This window comes from Chanodichthys erythropterus, chromosome 24, assembly GCF_024489055.1.
Source record: "Chanodichthys erythropterus isolate Z2021 chromosome 24, ASM2448905v1, whole genome shotgun sequence".
Taxonomy (NCBI): Eukaryota; Metazoa; Chordata; class Actinopteri; order Cypriniformes; family Xenocyprididae; genus Chanodichthys; species Chanodichthys erythropterus.
Window position 1 is genome coordinate 54,442 of NC_090244.1, and position 7,150 is coordinate 61,591.

Here is a 7,150-nt window from a genome sequence, read left to right on the forward strand (position 1 = left end):
TAGTTTTAGCTTATGTTATTTTATAAACTAAAGTTTAAATATGCATCTCTATTTTATTAAAACCGACTTTTATGACAAGTACTCGTTACGGCTAGGTGACTGATATTTTGTTAATCTTAATCTAACCCTTAGGTTAGTTAGCTTTTCACACATTTAAGGTTTCACAAAGACAACGAGTTGAGAAGTAGCTAGAAGGGAAGTTTACCGACTCATCTACATTATTTAAAAGTTTGCCATTAAATGGTGATTTGTTTATATTTTTATTTCTTTTTCAGCCCATTGCAACCAGGGCTATAGCCTCAAGGAAAGCTGAGGAGAGCCTGTCAGTGGACTGTTCTCACCATTTCCAAGAGACTGATGGAAAATATATAGCCTTTTGTTGTTATTATTATTATTATTATTATTATTATTATTATTATTATTATACCAATACTATATTATTATTATTGTAGTCACTATTTAATTTACTATTTTTATTATTGTCTATATTATTCTGCAATTGATATTACATTGTATTTGCGATTATTATTATTATTATACCACTATTATTATCAATCTATTATAGTTATGATGTTATTATTGTCTATATTCTGTAAATGATACTACATATTCTATTGCTATTATTATAGTATTATTATACTATATGCTATTATCAATATATTATTATATTATATTATTGTACTTATACTATTTAAACATGTTCTATTCATTACTATTTTATTTGCTGTATACTGTTTGTTTATTGACAATATTATATACTACATAAACTACTTCTTATTGTGTATAACAAACTATTTACTATTCTCAATTTCTTTATTTGCATTGCACTGTAGTTGTACCATCATATGTATTACCATAAAGGATCCATCAGTTATCTTTGTTGTTGTATGTTTTTGGAGTATCTTTCTGTAAATATCTGTATCATTTTAGTGCTATAAAATACAGAAAGCAGCCTGTGTGATTTGTATTTGATGATTTGTTTAATTTTATCAATGGTGGTCAATTCTAAGCTCAAAAAAAGCTAAAATTGCGTTAAAGACAGAAAATCCCTTTTTTACAATAAGAAAACTTTATTTAATTTAATGTGAAAATTAAATTATATCTCAGTATGGGCGTTTTCACAATTCTTATGCAAGAATAAAGCAGTCAAATACATGACAAGCCTGAGCTTTGACTATTTCTTAATTAAAATAAATATTTTATATGTCTAACTATAGAGATCTTAAGTAACTAGAACTTTTTGTACACCACGTACATTATAAACCACTGAAATTGGTTGATAAATGTAAACGTTATTTTCGTTTTTATCCAGAAAAACCGCAGCTCGTCCGTTTACTTGTGTTTGTTAACGGCGCAGTCTTGCCCCGCACAATATGGCGGACTCGTTGACGTATCGCAGCAACAGTCCAAAGCGGCCAATAGGGCGTCTAGTGTTTATTATATGTCTATGATGCGTAACACGAGAATGAACCTCATTGGTTCTTGCTGAAGCTCAAACGTGATGCGTAACACGAGAATGAACCTCATTGGTTCTTGTGAAGCTCAAACGTGATGCGTAACACGAGAATGAACCTCATTGGTTCTTGCTGAAGCTCAAACGTGATGCGTAACACGAGAATGAACCTCATTGGTTCTTGCTGAAGCTCAAACGTGATGCGTAACACGAGAATGAACCTCATTGGTTCTTGTGAAGCTCAAACGTGATGCGTAACATGAGAATGAACATCACTGGTTCTTGTTGAAGCTCAAACGTGATGCGTAACATGAGAATGAACCTCATTGGTTCTTGCTGAAGCTCAAACGTGATGCGTAACACGAGAATGAACCTCATTGGTTCTTGTGAAGCTCAAACGTGCTGCGTGACACGGTAATGAACCTCATTGGTTCTTGAAGCTCAAACGTGCTGCGTAACACGAGAATGAACCTCATTGGTTCTCGCTGAAGCTCAAACGTGATGCGTAACACGAGAATGAACCTCACTGGTTCTTGTTGAAGCTCAAACGTGCTGCGTAACACGAGAATGAACCTCATTGGTTCTTGAAGCTCAAACGTGCTGCGTAACACCAGAATGAACCTCATTGGTTCTTGCTGAAGCTCAAACGTGCTGCGTAACACGAGAATGAACCTCATTGGTTCTTGCTGAAGCTCAAACGTGCTGTGTAACACGAGAATGAACCTCATTGGTTCTCGCTGAAGCTCAAACGTCCTGCGTAACACGAGAATGAACCTCATTGGTTCTTGCTGAAGCTCAAACGTGCTGCGTAACACGAGAATGAACCTCATTGGTTCTTGCTGAAGCTCAAACGTGATGTGTAACACGAGAATGAACCTCACTGGTTCTTGAAGCTCAAACGTGCTGCGTAACACCAGAATGAACCTCACTGGTTCTTGTTGAAGCTCAAACGTGCTGCGTAACACCAGAATGAACCTCATTGGTTCTTGCTGAAGCTCAAACGTGCCGCGTAACACGAGAATGAACTTCGTTGGTTCTTGTGAAGCTCAAATGTGCTGCGTAACACGAGAATGAACCTCATTGGTTCTCACTGAAGCTCAAACATGATGCGTAACACAAGAATGAACCTCATTGGTTCTCACTGAAGCTCAAACATGATGCGTAACACAAGAATGAACCTCATTGGTTATTGAAGCTCAAACGTGCTGCGTTACACGAGAATGAACCTCATTGGTTCTTGCTGAAGCTCAAAACGGTAATGAACCTCATTGGTTCTTGAAGCTCAAACGTGCTGCGTAACACGAGAATGAAACTCATTGGTTATTGAAGCTCAAACGTGCTGCGTAACATGAGAATGAACCTCATTGGTTCTTGCTGAAGCTCAAACGTGCTGCGTAACACCAGAATGAACCTCATTGGTTCTTGCTGAAGCTCAAACGTGCTGTGTAACACCAGAATGAACCTCATTGGTTCTTGCTGAAGCTCAAACGTGCTGCGTAACACCAGAATGAACCTCATTGGTTCTCGTTGAAGCTCAAACGTGCTGCGTAACACGAGAATGAACCTCATTGGTTCTTGCTGAAGCTCAAACGTGCTGCGTAACACCAGAATGAACCTCATTGGTTCTCGTTGAAGCTCAAACGTGCTGCGTAACACGAGAATGAACCTCATTGGTTCTTGCTGAAGCTCAAACGTGCCGCGTAACACAAGAATGAACTTCGTTGGTTCTTGTGAAGCTCAAATGTGCTGCGTAACACGAGAATGAACCTCATTGGTTCTTGCTGAAGCTCAAACGTGCTGCGTAACACCAGAATGAACCTCATTGGTTCTCGTTGAAGCTCAAACGTGCTGCGTAACACGAGAATGAACCTCATTGGTTCTTGCTGAAGCTCAAACGTGCCGCGTAACACAAGAATGAACTTCGTTGGTTCTTGTGAAGCTCAAATGTGCTGCGTAACACGAGAATGAACCTCATTGGTTCTCACTGAAGCTCAAACATGATGCGTAACACAAGAATGAACCTCATTGGTTCTTACTGAAGCTCAAACGTGATGCGTAACATCAGAATGAACCTCACTGGTTCTTGTTGAAGCTCAAACGTGATGCGTAACACCAGAATGAACCTCACTGGTTCTTGTTGAAGCTCAAACGTGATGCGTAACATCAGAATGAACCTCATTGGTTCTTGCTGAAGCTCAAACATGATGCGTAACACCAGAATGAACCTCACTGGTTCTTGAAGCTCAAACGTGCTGCGTAACACCAGAATGAACCTCATTGATTCTTGAAGCTCAAACGTGCTGCGTAACACCAGAATGAACCTCATTGATTCTTGAAGCTCAAACGTGCTGCGTAACACCAGAATGAACCTCATTGGTTCTTGCTGAAGCTCAAACGTGCTGCGTAACACCAGAATGAACCTCACTGGTTCTTGAAGCTCAAACGTGCTGCGTAACACCAGAATGAACCTCATTGATTCTTGAAGCTCAAACGTGCTGCGTAACACCAGAATGAACCTCATTGGTTCTTGCTGAAGCTCAAACGTGCTGCATAACACGAGAATGAACTTCATTGGTTCTCGTTGAAGCTCAAACGTGCTGCGTAACACGAGAATGAACCTCATTGGTTATTGAAGCTCAAACGTGCTGCGTAACACGAGAATGAACCTCATTGGTTCTCACTGAAGCTCAAACGTGATGCGTAACACAAGAATGAACCTCATTGGTTCTTGCTGAAGCTCAAACGTGATGCGTAACACAAGAATGAACCTCATTGGTTATTGAAGCTCAAACGTGCTGCGTAACACGAGAATGAACCTCATTGGTTCTTGCTGAAGCTCAAACGTGCTGCGTAACACGAGAATGAACCTCATTGGTTATTGAAGCTCAAACGTGCTGCGTAACACAAGAATGAACCTCATTGGTTATTGAAGCTCAAACGTGCTGCGTAACACGAGAATGAACCTCATTGGTTCTTGCTGAAGCTCAAACGTGATGCGTAACATCAGAATGAACCTCACTCGTTCTTGCTGAAGCTCAAACGTGATGCGTAACATCAGAATGAACCTCACTCGTTCTTGTTGAAGCTCAAACGTGCTGCGTAACACCAGAATGAACCTCACTGGTTCTTGAAGCTCAAACGTGCTGCGTAACACCAGAATGAACCTCACTGGTTCTTGTTGAAGCTCAAACGTGCTGCGTAACACCAGAATGAACCTCACTGGTTCTTGAAGCTCAAACGTGCTGCGTAACACCAGAATGAACCTCACTGGTTCTTGTTGAAGCTCAAACGTGCTGCGTAACACGAGAATGAACCTCATTGGTTATTGAAGCTCAAACGTGCTGCGTAACACGAGAATGAACCTCATTGGTTCTCACTGAAGCTCAAACGTGATGCGTAACACCAGAATGAACCTCATTGGTTCTCACTGAAGCTCAAACGTGATGCGTAACACAAGAATGAACCTCATTGGTTCTTGCTGAAGCTCAAACGTGATGCGTAACATCAGAATGAACCTCATTGGTTATTGAAGCTCAAACGTGCTGCGTAACACGAGAATGAACCTCATTGGTTCTCACTGAAGCTCAAACGTGATGCGTAACACCAGAATGAACCTCACTGGTTCTTGTTGAAGCTCAAACGTGCTGCGTAACACGAGAATGAACCTCATTGGTTATTGAAGCTCAAACGTGCTGCGTAACACGAGAATGAACCTCATTGGTTCTCACTGAAGCTCAAACGTGCTGCGTAACACGAGAATGAACCTCATTGGTTCTTGCTGAAGCTCAAACGTGCTGCGTAACATCAGAATGAACCTCACTGGTTCTTGCTGAAGCTCAAACGTGATGCGTAACATCAGAATGAACCTCACTCGTTCTTGTTGAAGCTCAAACGTGCTGCGTAACACCAGAATGAACCTCACTGGTTCTTGAAGCTCAAACGTGCTGCGTAACACCAGAATGAACCTCACTGGTTCTTGTTGAAGCTCAAACGTGCTGCGTAACACCAGAATGAACCTCACTGGTTCTTGAAGCTCAAACGTGCTGCGTAACACCAGAATGAACCTCACTGGTTCTTGTTGAAGCTCAAACGTGCTGCGTAACACGAGAATGAACCTCATTGGTTATTGAAGCTCAAACGTGCTGCGTAACACGAGAATGAACCTCATTGGTTCTCACTGAAGCTCAAACGTGATGCGTAACACCAGAATGAACCTCATTGGTTCTCACTGAAGCTCAAACGTGATGCGTAACACAAGAATGAACCTCATTGGTTCTTGCTGAAGCTCAAACGTGATGCGTAACATCAGAATGAACCTCATTGGTTCTTGCTGAAGCTCAAACGTGCTGCGACACACGAGAATGATCCTCATTGGTTCTCACTGAAGCTCAAACGTGATGCGTAACACCAGAATGAACCTCATTGGTTCTCACTGAAGCTCAAACGTGATGCGTAACACAAGAATGAACCTCATTGGTTCTTGCTGAAGCTCAAACGTGATGCGTAACATCAGAATGAACCTCATTGGTTATTGAAGCTCAAACGTGCTGCGTAACACGAGAATGAACCTCATTGGTTCTCACTGAAGCTCAAACGTGATGCGTAACACCAGAATGAACCTCATTGGTTCTCACTGAAGCTCAAACGTGATGCGTAACACAAGAATGAACCTCATTGGTTCTTGCTGAAGCTCAAACGTGATGCGTAACACCAGAATGAACCTCATTGGTTATTGAAGCTCAAACGTGCTGCGTAACACGAGAATGAACCTCATTGGTTCTCACTGAAGCTCAAACGTGATGCGTAACACCAGAATGAACCTCATTGGTTCTCACTGAAGCTCAAACGTGATGCATAACACAAGAATGAACCTCATTGGTTCTTGCTGAAGCTCAAACGTGATGCGTAACATCAGAATGAACCTCACTGGTTCTTGCTGAAGCTCAAACGTGATGCGTAACATCAGAATGAACCTCATTGGTTCTTGCTGAAGCTCAAACGTGATGCGTAACATCAGAATGAACCTCACTGGTTCTTGCGTGTCAAGCAAACATGCTTGAGCTTCTGAGTTGATCAATGTTTATATGTGAATAAAAGCCTTAATTCAATCTGTTCATCATAAAAAGTGATTGAGTCTCTTCAGAAAATATGGACTAAATCACTCAATCCATATGGATTAGTTTTTTGAATGTTTTGAAGTGTCACAGTAGTTGCGTAAGCTGTCAATGGAGGGACAAAAATTGCTCAGATTTCATCAAAAAGATGTTAATTTGTGTTCTGAAGTTGAATGAAGGTCTTACGGGTGTGGAACGACACGAGGGTGAGTAATTAATGACAGAATTTTCATTTTTGGGTGAACTAACCCTCTAAGCGTCTAGGAGTGGATCATTAATTCTAGGATTATGTTTTTAACATGATGAAGTGTGTTGCTTTTCATTTCTTCAACAGCCATGTAGGAAGACACATCATGACCATATTGGGAGATGGAAATAAATGTTTTCATCAAGAGGTGCATACTTTTTTGTTCAAGATCTTGTATTGACAATGCAAGAGACTCTCTAAAGTCTCCTACAGCACATCCCAAAAACTTTCAATGAATTTAAGATCTGGATTCAGAGGTGCCAATTCATGTGTGAAAATGATTCTTCAACCAATCTTTCACAGTTTGAGCCTGATGAATCTTGACTTCATCCTGGA